Here is a 17,396-nt window from a genome sequence, read left to right as displayed (position 1 = left end):
GCCGGCGCCCTGCGGCTCCGGCTCCGCGCTCCCCTCTCCGCGCCCGCCGCTCCTCCTCGCTCCCCTCCCCCAGCTCCTCCCCCGCGAGGCTCGCTCCCCACTCGGCCCCCCGCCCGCAGCCCGCAGGCTCTGCCCCCTTCCAGTCCCGGCCGGGCGGGAGCTCCGCACCTGTAGGAGGGCGGGTGGGCTGGGTCCGCAGCGGGCGGGTGGGAGGTGGGCCACGCCCAGAGACCCGGGGCCAAGCCTGGTGTCTCCCGTCCCTGTCTCTCGCGTTCAGCCCCTGTTGGATTCCCACCCCTCTCATTTAACAAATATTTAGTGATCTGTGTGTCACGCATGTTCTAGGCACTGGAGACATAGTGCACAAAACAGATGTGGACCCAATGGAGCTTACATGAATGCAAGAAGTAAAACATATAAAATGTAGAATAAACGGTATGGCAGAAAATAAAGCAGGGGAAGGAGAGAGAGGTGAGGTGGCTTCGGTGGGAGAGTGGCATCTGAGGAGAGGCACGAGGTGGGGGGTGGACCCTGCAGAAATGTGGGGAACCGGCATTCCCAGTTAGGGACCACTGGGCAATGACCTGGAGGCGGCGGGGAGGGACTAAAGGAATAGTAGTTGAGGTCAGAGAGGCAGCGGCAGCTCCCTCCTTCGGGTGCTGAGCTGAATCTGCCCCGTCCAGGGCGACCAGAGCAGAGAGAAGACTGGAGAACAAGGAGAACTGTTCCCAGACGAGGCGCAGCCTGGGCACCTCCCCGTCCAGCTTTCACTCGGCCCTGGTGGAGCTGACCTTCCGTTTCCTTCTGGGCTTTTTTGTCTACTTGTTCTTCTTGTTATTAGGCACTTCATCCACCATTAAGATTGTTATGTCTTCTTGAATTGACCCTTTGATCACTATGAAGTGACTCTCTGTCCCTGGCAAGAGTTTTGTCCCCAAGTCTCCTTAGCTGGGGGCAGCGGGCAGCCAGCAGTGCTGCCACTGGGTTACTCACAGCCTACACAACTGTTTGACACCTGGCCACCAAACCCCCAGGCTCCTCTGGACCTTCCAGTGTCCTCTGTTCTCACGCCTCCACAAATTCCCCTCCTTTCTCCACAGCCTCACCCTCCTGGTTTACCATTCGATCACTGGCCAGGGGCCTCCATCTCTCTCTCTCTCTCTTTTGGAAGGCTGTGATCAATGATCATTAATAATGCAAGAGTTCTTTTTGTCTCAGTGCAAATCCCAGGCAAGTAAATCACTGGTGAGTAGAAGTTATTGGCAGCCACACCTCAGACTTCTTCACTCTACTCAGGTCCTGGGCTCTTTTCCCAAATAGGAAATAGGAAGAGGGAACAATGCCAAATGTAGGCATTTCCCAAAATAGATGCTGCTGCGGATGCCCCAAGACAAACCGTGTGGAGGAGAAGGGGTCCTGTCTACACAGCAGAAATAACTGGGCTGCCTCCGGGGCCACAGCCTGAGGTCCTACAATCAGGAAGTCCACACGGAGTAAATACACCCTGTGAGGGTCTTCAACAAAAAGACCCCGACAGCCCCAGAAGCTGCCCTGACCAGGGATGAGACACCGAGGGAAGAGAGACGGGCAGATCTTGTGGGACCTCTTAGCATGCTCTAACCAACCGACAGCATTTAACAACAAAAGTAGCCTACAATGGCAAATGACTTTGGAAAGTTGGTTTAAGGAAAAGGCTGGATTGGGGCGCCTGGGTGGCTTAGTCGGTTGGGCATCCAACTTTGGCTGGGGTCATGATCTAGTTGGAGCCCTGGGTGGGGCTCTGTGCTGACAGCTCAGAGCCTGGAGCCTGCTTCAGATTTTGTGTCTCCTGCTCTCTGCCCCTCCCCCATGAGCACTCTGTCTGTCTGTCTCTCTTCTCTCTCTCTCAACAATAAACATAAATTAATTTTTTTAAATAAAAAGAAAATAGAAGGAAAAGACTGAATCTACTGGGCTGGATTCCCTTCAGCCTCTCAGCCCTCACCCTGGACCAGCGGATGTGTTAAGTAAGCTCAATCTCCATTCTCAGGAAGCTTACAGTCCAGGAGAGAAAACCCACATGCCATTACACACAGTACAGTGTGGAGAAAGGGAGAGAGGTTGGAGGGGGAAGGGCGACCCCTGCCTTGAGCCTGAAGGGTGAGCAGCAGGCATCTGAGCAAAGAAGGGGGAAGGAGAGCAGAGAGGTTTCCTGGTAGAAAGAATGTCCTCTGCAAAGGCATCGATGCTACAAAAAGAATTTGGTTGGCGAAGCTGCACATCAGTAGATATTGCTAGAGTAGGGAGAAGTGGTTGGGATGAGGCCGGAGGGGCAGGAAGGAGCCAGCTCTTGAAGAGCCTTGAATGGCAGGCGAAGAGCCCCAGGCTTTATCCTGAGAGCTAGGGTTGAGTCAGGAAGTGGCATGGCTGGACGGCGGCAGACTGGCAGTCTCCACTACCCTGAACTCTGATACCCAGATGGGCATCATCAACAGCCCTGTCACAGTCCCCGCCCCTGCTCCCGTGCTGTGAAAACCTGTGGCAATTCCCTGACCGGCTTCCCGCCCCTTCCAAACCCTTGGCCCCGCTGCACCCGAGCGGGCTTCCTGAAACACGCAGACTCCTTGCAGAGACCTCAGCGCCTCCCAGCCCTCCTAAGAGCCTGGCCTCCCAGTCCAGGCATTTCAAGGTCTTCCCGGTCTGTTCCCACTCTGCCCTGCCTTCTGTAACCTGCCTCATGCCTTTCCTTCCCCAGGCAGAGTTCTGATCCTCATTTCCATGGGTCAGAATCCCTCTTGTTTCCAGAATTTTTCATGCCTCCTTGACTTACCATGACTCATCCTCTCAAGGCCCAGCTCAGAAACCTCCTCTCTGCAGAGTTTTTCCCATCCCTCCTCCTCCTCCTTCATCTTCATCTTCATTTTTTTGAGAGAGAAAGGGAGAATGAGAGAGAGCGAGAACAAGCAGGGGAGGGTACAGAGAGAGGGAGATACAGAATCCAAAGTAGGCTCCAGGCCCTGAGCTGTCAGGACAGAACCCGACGCGGGGCTCAGACCCACAGGCTGCGAGATCACGACCTGAGCCGAAGTCAGATGCTTAACTGACTGAGCCACCCAGGCGCCCCTCCCTCGAATTCTTCTTGAACAGAAATGATGTTCCCCTCGTGCAGGTCTGATGGCAGAGTGGGGGTTAAAAGTGTTGACTCAGTGATCAGACTGAGTTTGAGTCCCGATTTCACGGCTTAGTAGCTGTGCGGCCCTGGACAAGTCACCTCAGTTCCATGAGCCTCAGCTGGCTCACAGGGAGGATGCAGCGTGGTACCCGGCACGCGGCAAGCCCTCCCCGAGTTTCCTATGGTTATAATTGCAGTTGAGATGCCATATCTTTTGGAATTATTTTGTGTCCATCTCCTTCAACATCATGAGTTTTGGAAGGGGGGCCTTATTCACCTAGGAATGCCCCATGCCTAGCCCTGGGTCTGGCATGCCATAGGCATGCAACAAAGAGGGCTGGCTGGCTGGCTGGCTGGCTGGCTGGGTAAATTAATGAAAGAAGCCACCCAGCTCCCATGGAGTCTCCTCTGCTTGAGAGGTGGGAGACCGCGGGAGCCACGCTTGCCCTTTTTTGAACAGGGTTGAATGAAATGTGTGTCAGAGGACTAGTGTCTGGGGCAGGCTTTGTCATCAGACAGTCTGTGGCTTGCAATTTCTTCAGGGGAGCTCTGTCTAGACAGAGGGGACATCTGGGTCAGGGAGGATCAGGAACTGCATGGGAATCAGAATCCAGACGAGCGAACCAGAAACCCAACTTTCTCCCTGCTCTCTTCCTTCCTCGCTACTCCCAAGTCGGCTGAGCAAGTTTGCTGCCTGCTCTGAGCCATGGGAATTAATTCACAAAGAGGGCCCTTGCCCCCGCTAGTGACAAAGGCAAAAGGAAGGGTGGAGAATCCATCCAGGAAAGGAAGCAATATTCATTGAGTACTTTTTATGTGCCAAGCATTATACTAAGTGCTTAACTCGCATTATCCTCTCCACAACCCTGTGAGGAAAGACTACTGTGTATTGCCTCTAGATGAAGAAATGGACACAGAGGTGAAGTGACTTTCTCTTGCAAGTACAGTGACAGGATGTGACTTCAGTTATACCTAACTCCTCAAGCCCTGCTTCTCGCCACGAATCACGCGTCTAGGGAACAAATATTTTGAGCACCTTCTCTTTGCCCAGTGCTGTGGTAAGTGGTGCAGGGCCGGCAAGGATAATCAAGACGTGATTTCTACTCTCAAGGAGATTATAACCTGAGGACAGAGGTGAAGGCTACTTATCTTCGTATTCCCAGACCAGTGGCCTGGCAATATAGTGCATGTTGAACGGATTGTCAGAGTTGGAAGGGCCTTTGAAGTTCAAGTGTATTAATCCTGTCAACTTACAGATGAGACCTACAAGGGGGAACTGACTGGAGAGTATGATCAGGAGCTCTGGGCTCTGGAGACAGACAACTTGGTTTGAATCTCAGCTCTACTACTTACCAGCTGTGTGACTTTGGGTCAGGCACTTAACCTCTCTGTTCCTCATTTTCTTTGAAAAAGGGGAAGAAAACTGTGAGAATTACGTAAGAGCATTCATGCGGAGGCTGTCGCATAACGCTTACCATATGATCCCACAACACATTTTGCTCTGATGATGATGAACTTGTCACAAAGTGAGTCGATAACAGATCTGGACTAGACCATGTACTTACTTTCTGACTCATAGTTTAGTGCTCTTTCCAGCTCCCGGTGGTTTCTTGTGGCCATTAGAGTGTACTCAGGGGAGAATGGAAGTCACCTAGGAAGGGGGTGCATGCGATCAGGTGTCTCTTGTCCTTGGGGACAAGTGCCCAGATGTCCCTGAGCCTGTATCTTGGTGCCTCTCTCTGCTCTTCCGCCCTGTCTTGGCCGCCTTCCCACCCTCGCTGCCCCCCCCCCCGCCCACTCCTAACTGGAACACAGCACCGAGACTCCTGATAACATCCGCACACCTCCCTTCGCAATTTCCTCTGGAAGCAGCCAACAGGAAATTCCCCAGCGTGGTGAGGAATGGCTGTCCCAAGGGCGGCCCGCGATACCATCGCAGCATTAAACCTCTGAGCAGGGAGAAGACACGTCCTGCAGGAGAGGTTTCTCTGTTTGTTTTCCTCAGGCCTGCCTTCCAACCAGAGAATTTAATTAAAAGCTGGTTTGCTTCGCCCAGGGAATAGAAATCCAAGGGGAGAGCAGGGGTGAGGCTGGTGGCCGCCAAGCAGGGAGGGGGGCGCCTCTCTGGATTCTGATCTGTGAAGGGTTTAAGTGGCAGCAGAGATGTGTAGCCCTCAGGGGATATTTGGTCTGACCCCAAGGCAAAAATCTTTCCCTATAGGAACTTGAGGAGTTTTAGATTCTGTGGTACAAATTAAAAGAAGTTTAAACCAGCCAAGGAAATGAGCGAAGTTTGGTGTTCCGGAATTGTAACCTCTCCCTCTGTCTTCCCAGCCCTGCTGGGATTAGTGGCAAGTCCATGGGCCTGAGTTCAAATTCTGACACTTTACCTCCCTGAGCCTCAGAATCCTCATCTGTAAAATAGGGACAACTCCAGGGACTCATTCACTTAGTCCACCTGTAAGGTGAGAATAATGTGTTTTTTGCAGAGTTGGAGGCGGGAATAAAAGAGACAGGATGTGGAAAACAGAAAGGAGACAAGGTGTCAGGGCTTGGGGTGAGGTTTGGCCTGGGGGAACATTCCAGCTCTGCTGCTCCCTGGCTGGTAAACCTGGGCAGGTGGAGCTCTTCTCTGAGCCACAGTCTTCTTGTCTGTAAAATGGGGGCGTTAGTGCCTACACTGCATCATAGTGAGGAAGAAATGGAACAAGATAAGGAAGAGCCTCGAACTTGGCCTGGCCCGCTAGGTGCTCATGAAATGACTGTTGACCGTGAACACCCCCACCCCCTCCGTCACCACCAGATCTGCAGGGTCTTTCGTGGGAGGAAGTGGTTTCTGGGGAGGGATTGTCTGTGGTCGGGCATCACTTCCTTCCCCTCTGCTCTCTGAGACGTGGAGAGGTTGGGCAGGAGAGTTAGTCATCTGTGAAGAGGAGGACACATTTTCCTCAGCAGGGCCCACATAGACCGGAGCCGGGGCCAGATTAATCATTGTCACAGAATCCACTCATCAGTTCTGTTAAAAAAAATTTTTTTTTAAAAAGCAAGTGGGGCACCTGGCTGGGTTAGTCAGAAGAGCATGTGACTCTTGATCTCAGGGTTATAAGTTCGAGCCCCACATTGGATGTAGATATGACTTAAAACAATAAACTTAAAGAAAAGTAATATTCAACTTAGCTCTGGTCGCTCATTTCAGCCAAAAGGATCTGTGATTTGTGAGTGGGAGCATGCCGCTCCTCCCCCCGGAGGAATTGGTTTTCTGGTCCCTTGGTTTAGCTCAGGACAAAGCCATCTGAGAAGGGTCTTGAGGTTTCTGCCCCCAGGAGGCCAGGAGGCAGCCTCTAACTCAATATCCGCTTCTGGGCAGTCTTAGGAATCTCTTAGGGACAACTGAGGCAGGGGAAACAGAGAAAGGAGCATGAACTTGGATTTGAGCTCTTGCCAGGTGCCTGGGGCCAGGACCCATCATCTCTCTGTTTCCTGTCTCCCTCCTGTCACTCAGTGCTCCCCTGGCTGCTCCTTCTCCAGGGGGGTCTTCCCCAGCACCCCCTCTTGCTCATGCTCCAGCCCCTGCCCTGTTGGACTCGATTTTTTCTTAACACTTCCCTGATGTTATATTTTTATTTTCCATCCACGTCCTCCGCTGTTGTCTCTCCTGGCTGCCATGCTACCCCTGGACCTAGATCCATACGAGCACATGCTGGACACATGGTAGGTATTTCCTGAAGGAATAACATCGTGTGAAATGAGGGTGTCACTTACCTTCAAGGACCGTGGTGAGGATTTCAGTGTGTTTATATCCCACTCCTTCACTTACTAGCTCTGTGACCTTAGATGGGTTATTTCCTTGCTCATCTGTAAAATGGGCACAGTAAAATACCTGCCTATGTTGTGAGGAGCACATGAAGAGACGCTATAAAGTGTCTAGCATGTGGCTGGGTGCATACTAAGTGCTCAGGAAAAATCAAGGATTTAAACAGACAGTCGTTGAGTTGAAAGGTTCACTCCATATTTGATTTGTATGTAGAGAAAACTCCGAAACTAGTGCATAGGATGGATGAAGATGCGGGTCTGCTGCGGGAGCCACCAGGCAGGAGCTGTGGGGACGAGGAGGGGAGGGAATCAGGGCTGTTTCTAAGAGAGAGGCACGTGAGGTTCTCGGTGGACCGATCACAGACTCAGGGAGAGACACAGAGAGCATCCTCAGTCAGCCCTGCCCTCCCCAAGCTTGCACTTCCTGTCCTCCTCTGGGCTGACCGAGCGTTCCCGGACAGGGCTCCTCTGAACATCTCGATCAATAAGAGAAGTGGCCGAAGAGGCAGATGAGGCCGGGCTGGTGACGAGCCACAAGGCACAGTGCTTAAATAATTCCTTAACTTTCACTACGGCCTTTGAGGAGGGTTTTATCATCCCCATTTTATGGATGGACAATATGAGGCTGAGAGGGCTGCGCTATCCCCCCAGGGCTCCCTGGGGGAGAGCTGGGGGGGAAAGGGTGGGGAGAGAGCTGCCCTCCTACCGCTTCCCGGACGTCAGGCTCCGTCGTGAGGAGCACTTCCCATACAGCAGCTCCCTGACCCTGAGGGCTGTGGCAGCCCAGAGGCGGCAGGAACCCGTCCAAGGTCGCACCGCGAATGGATGACAGAGGCTGGGCCCACGCCCTCCAACTCGGCCTGAGTATGTCTCCAGCTCTGAGGTAGGACCCAGAACATCTCCTCTTACAGACTGAGGGGGACCGATGAGATCGTAATTCACAGGGAAGCATTATGAAAAGTATGGCGTGTGACGTGAGAGATGATGGCTATTCCAGAAGCGAGACCGAAGGGGCTGCGAGAGTGGCCAGTGTGCCAGGCCCCCCTGACGGCTGTCTCCAGAGCGGCTTCCTGTTTTTCTCCCCTCTGTGGCCTTCAAGCCCATAAGCCCCTTGTTCCCCAAGTGTTTTCCCACTGTGTGTGTGCACGCACACGCTTAATTCTCATTACAGCGAGGAATCTGGTAAGTAGGGGTCTGTCTCAATTGAACAGAGGAGAGCGGGGCTGATGCTGTAAACCTACACAGATACCATCTCGTGACTATTGTCCGTCTCCACATTTCACTCCCACTGGGACCCAGCTAACGCAGGATTTAGTCCTAAAATGTGGCTTGGAAAGAATAATAATAATAATAATAGTAATAATAATAATAGTTCAACCATTGGAATGAAAGAGAAGCTTTCATCTCTCCAAAGACCAGGCAATTTGACAGGCTCTGAAATTTAGGGAACTTTCTGGCATGGATAATTAATTGACAGACACATCTGAGATTCCCGAGCATCCTTTTAAACTCTCAGGTGTTCCCTTGGGGTGCCTGGCTGGCTCAGTCCGTGAGGCATGCAACTCTTGATCTCTGGGTCATGAGTCTGAGCCCCATTTTGGGTGTAGAGATTAAAGGTAAAGGCTCAGGTGTAACTTTCCAAACATAAAGAGCCTCCAAAGTCCATGTAGAAATAAATTTTCATTCCCAAAAGACAATTTTGGGAAATTAGAGCTGATTTTCACCCATCTGGCTAGATAAATTTGAATAGGTCAGGCATACCCAGTATCAGCAAGGGCGTGGGGACACGGGGCTCCTGGGAGAAGCACTGCTGGGATTTCTTTGGAACTTATTTGGAACAACTTGACAGCAATGACCCAAAGTCTAAGTGAGCCTGTCTTTTGGCAACGCCATTGCTAAATATCATCTTACAAAAGTACTCTCCCCCGTGCGCACGATGTGTGTTAGTCATGGTGGGGAAATGAAGATGACCTAAATGTCTTTGCATTTCTTTCGGTTTAATCAATGATATTATATCTACATTATGAGCTTCCGTAAAGCAGTTAAAAATAACTTGATAGATCTTGGGCGCCTGGGTGGCTCAGTCGGTTGATCACCTGACTTCAGCTCAGGTCATGATCTCACAGTTTGTGAGCTTGAGCTCCACTTCAGGTGAACTCCACCTCTCTCTCTCTCTCTCTCTCTCTCTCTCTCTCTCTCACACACACACACACACACACACACACACACTCATGTGCGCGTGCACACAAACTTGGTAGATCTCTGTGTATCAATATGGTAAACTCTGGGTGAAAAAAGCCTATGTGAAAAAAACAGGTTATAGGAGAGTCTGTGTGGTGTGATCCCATTCATGTCCCCCAAACTACACTTGTGTATATTTTACAACAATAAAAATGCACATAAATGCTAGAAAGGTAGCTGGGAAGGAAATGCACCAAGCTGTTCACAATGGTCAGCTGGGGAGGGGAGAGTCTGTCATGAGTGTGAAAGCCTTTGATCTTGTACTCTCTTACATAGAATGTATCGTTGGCTTTTGTAACTTATGTGATTTTACATATATAAAGTATATTTATGTATGTAAATATGTATATAAAAGAAAAAAGAAAAAAATAATTATGAGACTTTCGAGCAAGCTACTTCCTTACATCAGCAAACTTTATGCTCCACATGATGTAAGAGAGGTTACTAAGGTAACCTCTGGCTCTAAAATTCCACAATTACTTAAAAAAATAAAAGCACTTTCAGTAAAACGAAGAATACTTTTTTCTAAGTTTATTTATCTTGAGAGACAGAGAGAGCAGAGGAGGGGCAGAGAGAGAGGGAGAGAATCCCCAATGTGGGACTCGAACTCACGGGTCATAAGATCATGACTGGAGCCGAAATCAAGAGTCAGACAATTAACCGACGGAACCACCCGGGAGCCCCAAAACAAAGAATACTTCTAAGCCAAAGGTTCCCAGCCTGGCTGGAGTCGGGATCACCCGGGATCCGGTCAAGCATCTCTAGGGATTCTGAATCTGTAAGGCTCCTCTCAAACTATTGTTGAGTTATGTTATTTTTACTTTTTTTTCCTTTTAAACAGACGTGGTAACTGAAGGCTCAGAAAGGGAAAGAGACCTTCTCATAGTCACAAAGCAGGTACTCCCCCTCCCATCCCACCCCAGGCTTGAAGGAAAAAGTGCTTTCCCTTTCTCCCCCTTCCCCAGAACTCCCAGATTGGATTAAACCTCAGACATTCTAAAGCCGCTCCAAAGACGTGTCCTCCATGGAGCAAGAGTGTCCTCTGAGGAAGATGCTAAATTGCCTTAATTATGATTCTTTCGAAAGTACAACGTGACCATCTGCTTTCGTGGTGGGGGTGCGGACGCCTGCTGAGCACGGAAACAAATCAACCCAAATGCAAACACAGTTAGCAGGTCTGTGCAGTCCTGTAATCTACAGAAAGGGGGAGAGTGGCGCCCATTGTTGGGCAACAGATCAGCTCAGCTCCAAGGGTTTCTGTAGACCTGGGGTTCTAGGTGGTGTGTGCAGGGACCACAGGCCGGATGGTCACTCTTGGCAGCGGGTGTGGGATGTGGGTGGAGGGCACAGTACAGTTCTAGGGAGAGGCCGCTGGGATGGAGGCGTCCGGCTGGGGCAGTGCTGACCCCGTGTAACTCAGTCAATGTCAACAGCAGAAGGGATTCCGGAATGTCAGCATGGGAAGAGCACACGTGCAGGATCAGACCGCTCTGGATTCAAAGCCTGGCCCTGCCACTTCCTGGCTATGTGACCTTGGACAAGATATGTATGTAGCCCTCTCTGGGGGTTCCTCTCTGTACGATGGAGACAGTAACAGTTCTCTCATAGTCTGAAGTGAGGAGGAGTGGGGTGACATGTGCAGCTCGGAACATACGGCCAGGAGGCGTGATTAAGTGCTTGAGAGTTAGCTCTTATTTCTCATTATTTTTCACCGACCCTTTCCTGATAGGCCTAGGGTCGGCCCCCTCATTCTTTCTCAGGCAGGAGGGATGCAGAGAGATGAAACAATTTCTAGAAAGGACAGCAACTTAATCTGTGTTCCTCAGGGAAACCTTCACAACCTTGCAGGAAGTCCCTTCACCCCCCTCCTTCTGACTCAGCTTTCCCAGTTAGAACACAGGGTCATTTTGTTTGTTTGTTTTAAGTAAACTCCACCCCCAATGTAGGGCTCAAACTCATGACCCCAAGATCAAGAGATGCATGCTCTGTCGAAAGAACAAACCAGGCGCTCCTGTATCACGGAGTCTTAAGGACATTTCTGCTCTGACCGACCACCTTTGATCAGACACGATGCCAGCACCAGGCTGCCTCTGGAGTTCTTCCCGATAGGATGGCTTTGGGGGAGTAGAAAATCCCCAGACACTTGCTCATCACTGCAAGAGTCTGACCAGGACTACTAAGGGGGGGAGGCTGAGATGAGGACAGTTCTTGGGCAAAGAAAGCACAACTCGTCCAGCTTTTCTTTTTTTTTTTTTTCATTTGGAAATTGATGAGATTGTTGATGACAATAGCAGCTTCTGTTTTTTGAAACCTATTCTGTGCCAGGCACTATGTGGGGCATTTTACACATACACAATCTTCCACCCTTGTTACGCGGCTGGAAAGACATGACCCCATTTCAAAGATGAGGAAACAGATTTAGAGATCTGTTTAGAGACTTAAGATCAAGGCAGAGATGGGATTTGAACCCAGGAAGCGTTGCCATCACATTTCCGCGTTTCGTGCTGCACTACCAGTTGGGAACGCTTGAAATGAGGGAAGAAACATGTAGATTTCCTCCTATGTGTTAAGCAGCAGGTTAGACACAATGTTTATTTCACTTAAACGTTACAATAGTCTTGTAACATAGCCTTTGATGTTCCTGTCTTACAGATGGGCAGACTGCGGTTCATTGAGTCAGGAGAGGGTGTGAAAGGGCTGGCTCAGGGGCTCCTAACCGGTTTTTGTGCCGTGGCCCCTTTGGCAATCTGGTGAAACCTTTGGACTCCTCCTCGGAACATGTTTTTAATGCATAAAATAAAATATGTAGTATTGCAAAGGAAACAAATGATAATGAAATACACCTGTCGCAATGTATTTTTTTTAAATCCATGATATAAGACAAGTCCTTCTTTATTAACACATTAAATAACAGGATCCGGCGGCTGGTCTAATAACCCTCCTCATTCCAAAGTCATGATGATCATAAACAATATTTCAAGATATCTGCAATAACCATAATATGGTACCAAAATATCCATGATTTTTATTGGAGACAAAGCTGCAGGAATTGCTAGTAATGCGTGGTTTATTGCCTTCATTCATAACTGAAGTGACACTAACTTTCAGATAGAAGATAGTGAAAACCCAGATGTGATTTTCCCCTGTCCAAGTCCGTGTTCTTCCTGAATTCTGTCCATGGAGCTCTTGGGGGGTCTATGGACCCAAGTTCACACCCACTGCCGAGACTGTCACTGTGGTCAGTAGAGCTACATGACAAATCAGACGTTGTTGTGCTTTGCTAATATACCAATGGCTAGTTTCACTGGAGACTAAATGTTCGACCAAGTGGGTGATGCTCTCCAACTTCATTATGCACACCCGGGGTGAAATGCCTTTTGTTTGACCCATTCAAGAGAATAGGACCACCGAGAGATACAGTTTACTGACGCAGAGAGGTCCCACCTGGGCAGACCAGTCCTTGCTGGTTCTTGGTGGCTTCAGGAGGTTGCTTGGGTGTGTGAAGACGTGCAAACCCAAAATTTCCACACCCTCTTAGGCTCTTTATTCCAGTCCTGGCTCTGTTTCCAATAGAAAAGATTTCTTCTCTCTTCAATGGAAGACTTCATTCAATAAAGATTAGGACCTGCCATGTGCCAAGGAATAGAGCAAGCACTGAAAATGCCTTTATTCATTCGATTTATATTTACTGAGTATATTGTTGGTCAAGACTCTTTTGAGACCAGTACCACTTCAGGTATAGCTGGGCCCAGGCTCTGTTTTCCTCTGTATCAAATTCATTCCCACACAGGCTCTCCAAGCGTGTAATAAAGCAGACAGTCCGATGACTGTCTCACCTGCTTAGCTACCTCAGTAGAAAGAAAATGACTCTCAATAGTTCCAGAAAAAGGTTGTGAAAGTGGCTCTCAGTGGATCAAGCTGGGTCACGTATTTGTCTCTGAACCAACTACTGAGGCAAAATGGCTGGAATATGTCTGAGTTATGGCTGGAGGCAGTCCTACCTGGACCACAAGGCTTGGGGAGGGGGCACCCCAAGGGGAAATTGGGTCACTGATGTGGATGCTGGGAAAGGGCAGCAGATGCGCTCTGTTTCAATTGCTTCCTATTCACCTGCTTGATGAGGGAGGGACCCTGACTGAACAGTACGAGTGGCTAAACACACGACCCTGACATAGGACAGATGAACTCAAACAGGAAGTTATTAACCAAATACACTCCTAGCCCTGGGGGAGGACACAGCCTGCCACCCAAGGCCACATGGGTGTCACACTCAGGAAGAGGGTGAAGCAGCAGGGGCTGTGGGGGGTGCACCTTGTAGCAAACCGGAGGGTGGGGTGACTCCTGGTTTCCTGGGGAGGATGTGACTGGCTTGTTTGAATAATTCCTCAGACTGGCAGGGAGTTGGAATCAGTGGGGTTGAGGAGAGGTGGGCAGCTGGCCGGCCTGATAGGGGAAGTAGCAGGGTGGGGAGCCTTTCCCGCAGGGTGTGGGGCATATCTGGGGCAGGGGAACCCATGTTTGAGGCCCTCTGAGGCTCAAAGATGTCAGGGCAGCATGGGGCCCTTTAGACCTTATAACACAGCCTCTAAAGGGCCTACTATATGCCAGGTGCGCTCGCTTTTCGGCCTGGGAGCTCCTGGGATGGAGACGTCTCAGACATTGGCTGCTCCTGACTTTGAACTGCAGGATCTGGCTCCCTTAGGTCTATTCTGGACCCAGCTCTCTATAACCGTTCCTACTTGGCGGCCCTCCACTTGAATACCTCTGCACAATCTTGACCCCATCTCAAACACTTAGCACTTGCTTCCTCAGAGCGCCTGGGTGGCTCAGGCAGGTGAGCATCTGACTTTGGCTCAGGTTGTGATCTCACGGTTCATGAGTTCAAGCCCTGTGTTGGGCTCGGTGCTGACAGCTTGGAGCCTGGAGCCTGCTTCATACTCTGTCCCCATCCCTCCCTCTGCCCCTCCCCTTCTTGTATTCTGTCTCTCAAAAATAAATATTAAAAAAAAAAATCTAACTATGCAAGAAAAAAAAACACCAAACCCACCAATCTTAAAAAAAAAAAAAAAGAAATTGCTTCCTCATACGGAGCTATTCTTGTTTTGCTCTAAATTCAATTTAAAAAACAGTTTCCCACTGAGTGACTCACAGTCTAAAATATTTACTATCTGGCTCTTTACAGGAAAAGTTTGCCAATCCCTGGTCTAGATTAGCAAGAGGATGCCAACGCAGGCAACAGGGCTGAGTTCAAATCCAGACCCAGCTGTATGGTCTCCCCAAAGTCATATCACCTCCTTGAGTCTGTTTCTTTGTCTGGAAAATGGAGATGAGCTCAATACCTACCACAGGTTTCTTTTGGGGGTCAAAAGTGTTCTGGATTTAAATAGTGGTGATGATTATCTACCTTTGTGAATGTACTGAAAATCACAGAAGTGTACATTTTATAGGAGTAAATTGTATGATCTATGGATTACATTTCAATACAGAAAGGAAGTGGTGCCTGGGTGGCTCGGTTGGTTAAGTGTCGACTTCGGCTCAGGTCATGATCTCACAGTCTGTGGGTTCAAGCCCCGCTTCGGGCTCTGTGCTGACAGCTCAGAGCCTGGAGCTGCTTCGATTCTGTGTCTCCCTCTCTCTCTGCCCCTCCCCTGCTCACGCTCTGTCTCTCTCTGAAAAATTAATAATAAACATTAAAAAAAATTTTTAAAGGACCAAACCCTATTTCCAAAAACTGTCGTAAGGATTAAATAAGATAGGGTAGAGCACAGTGTAACTCAGAGTAGACAGAGCATTGCGCCTGACCCAGAGTAGGTGATTTTTATCACCACCACCGTGCCACCATCAGCATCTGAGGATGGGGAGCCTTTTGAAACAAAGCAGTGTAAAAAGATCTGATCTATCAATTGACCTCTGCTGTTTTCCCTTTCCCAAGACCTAGAATAGTAAGGCATCTGGCAGACCAGCAAAATCATCATTCACGCTGAAATTACAGTATCCAAATTTAAAATGTTTATCTTTTAAGATAAAAATAAATTCCTTTTTTTAAAAATATTATCGAGCTTGACAGATTTGACTCCACACACACACACACACAAAATAATCTTTTCTCTATGGTGCATGATACCATAGACCAAGTCAAAATAACAAATTAGGGGGAAATATTTCTACATAAAGCAAAGGATTGGTACCTAAGAAGTAACTAGGAAGAAGACAAAGAACTCACTAGAGAAAGAGACTACGGACACAGAGAAGTCATAGAAGTTGACTTCAAATGGCCAAAATGCTTATGAAAGGATACTGGGCCTCACAGAGAAGTCAGGGAAACACACATTCAGAACCAGAAGATTCTGTTTTCTCCCATGAGATTGGCAAAAATGTCAGCAATTAATAAGATAATAAAATTAGAGTAACATAAAATAAAAATAAGTGTGAGCCCGCATGTTGTCACAGCCTTTGGAGGAAGAATCTGGTGCGACTTAGTAAAATGTAAAACATCTGCACCTTTTGGCCCTGCCATTCCCCCTCTAGGAACCTGTCAGACGGAAATAAAGCACGAGCACGTGATCATGGGTGTACCGGGGATTCTCTGACACACTCTTCGTGTGTTTTTCCAGAAAGCAAAACGCTGGGAGCAACCTGAAGGGCCATCCGGGAGAAAAGGGCTCAATAAATCAGTCCACAATCTCACCACAGGCCGTTCTTGACCACTACCAGGACTGAAAATGTTGCATATGGATAGGAATGAGCTCTAGACATGGATTCAGGTTAAAAAAGCAAGATGGAGAACAGCACGGAGTATATGGTTTGTACACATAATGATACACTGTTATGTCAAAGGAAAGGATGATATCACATAGACAGTTTGCTTACTTCGGCTGCACATAGCTCTGGCGGGCTCACAAGAAAGGTAACACCAGTAGTGGCTTCTGGGAAGCTGACTGGGTGCCCGGAGGAGAGGGGTGGGGAGGGAAACTCATCTTTGAACGCTCCTGTGCACCTCTGGAATTCTGACCAATGGAAATTTTTAGTTATTAACATTTTAGATTAATTAAAAGAACACACAGATCTAAATATACGGGAGATGTATCCATAATATATTGTTAAACAAAAAAGTATGTGGGCGCCTGGGGAGTGTCTGGCTCTTGATTTTGGCTCAGGTCCTGATCTCACTGCGGTCATGAGATCAAGCCCTGAGTGGGGCTCCGTGCTGCTGAGCGTGGAGCCTGCTTAAGATTCTCTCTCTCTCCCTCTCCCTCTGTCCCTCCCTCTCTTGTGCTCTCTAGATCTCTCTCTCAAAAATAAGTAAAATGAAAAAAAAGAAAGAGTATGTTCAAGAACAATAAGGAATTATTTTTTGTAGAAAAAGAAAGAAGAGGGAGGAAGGGATGGAGGGAAAGAGAGGGATGGGAGGAAGAAAGGAAGATCTCTAACACTATACACACATCCATGAATATGTATTTGTTTAGGGATTAAAAAGAAATTTCTTTCTTTACACAGGACTATGCATAGCTTTTCTAATAAAAAAATAAATTGCCATTGCTTTGACTTGTTTTGTTTTTTAGTCACAATGCTTAACTCATTTTGAGCCGAGGTCTCTGATCTGGAGGATTCCTGCACAAACTCCTGGTGTCTGAGTCGCGGCGGGAAGAGCGTCCTTGGGCTGGTTGAGTCTACTCCGGCAGAATATCTCCTCGTCCTCCGGAGTTTCAGGTTCTGTTTCTAACTCGCCAGGCTTGGCCCTCTCCTCTGCCCGGCACAGGAAACATGCACTCCCCAGTATGCTGATGGAATCTGGGGGGCATGTTTCAGGAAACAGAGCAGGGGAGACACAAGCAGGGTGAGGAGCAGAGGCAGCTCCAGCTGCCCAGGGCTGTCCTTGTCTAGGGTCCCTGGGGAGCTGCTCCGACTCCCTGAGAGTCACATTTTCATTATTTCTGGAAGAGTTAGTTGGTGACTCTGTCCCCCAGTGACACCCCGCGGCGCTTTGCTCTCCTCGTGTGAGGGGCTGGGCTGAATCGCAGGTGGGATTTCCAGCCAGCCTGGATCCGCCCACCTGCGGGCTCTCCCTGATCCCTGAACACCCTGGCTCAGCCCCAGGGTCCAACAGACCCCGTCTTCAAATTCACTTCCGCCACACACTGCCTATGGGATTCTGGGCAGGTGCTCATCCCCTTTAAGACTCAGTGTCCCT

The 17,396-nt window shown here is 49.1% G+C and overlaps 2 long non-coding RNA genes across 4 annotated transcripts in view; one reads left to right on the top strand and one right to left on the bottom strand.

Annotated features, from left to right (window-relative positions):
• The first annotated feature begins 5,005 nt into the window (after nt 1–5,005).
• Nucleotides 5,006–12,018, top strand: LOC115299217. Of its 3 annotated transcripts, XR_003912049.1 has the most exons (6): nt 5,006–5,046; nt 6,835–6,862; nt 10,047–10,102; nt 10,292–10,380; nt 10,639–10,751; nt 11,858–12,018. It is a non-coding gene; the product is annotated as an uncharacterized LOC115299217 (long non-coding RNA). The 3 variants fall into 3 exon arrangements; XR_003912048.1 differs by lacking the exons at nt 5,006–5,046; nt 6,835–6,862 and adding an exon at nt 7,285–7,847 and having other exon boundaries at nt 10,642–10,751; XR_003912047.1 differs by lacking the exons at nt 5,006–5,046; nt 6,835–6,862 and adding an exon at nt 7,286–7,847.
• Nucleotides 12,019–12,205: 187 nt separating this feature from the next.
• Nucleotides 12,206–17,396, bottom strand: part of LOC115299219 — a 10,246-nt gene continuing 5,055 nt past the window's right edge. The window contains exon 2 of the long non-coding RNA XR_003912052.1: nt 12,206–12,830. This is a non-coding gene — a long non-coding RNA (uncharacterized LOC115299219). The remainder of the gene's footprint in view (nt 12,831–17,396) is intronic.

The sequence above is a fragment of the Suricata suricatta genome, chromosome 8 (assembly GCF_006229205.1).
Source record: "Suricata suricatta isolate VVHF042 chromosome 8, meerkat_22Aug2017_6uvM2_HiC, whole genome shotgun sequence".
In the NCBI taxonomy this organism is placed as follows: Eukaryota; Metazoa; Chordata; class Mammalia; order Carnivora; family Herpestidae; genus Suricata; species Suricata suricatta.
The sequence above is the reverse complement of the archived record's forward strand: the minus strand, read 5'-3'. Positions and strand labels throughout refer to the sequence as shown.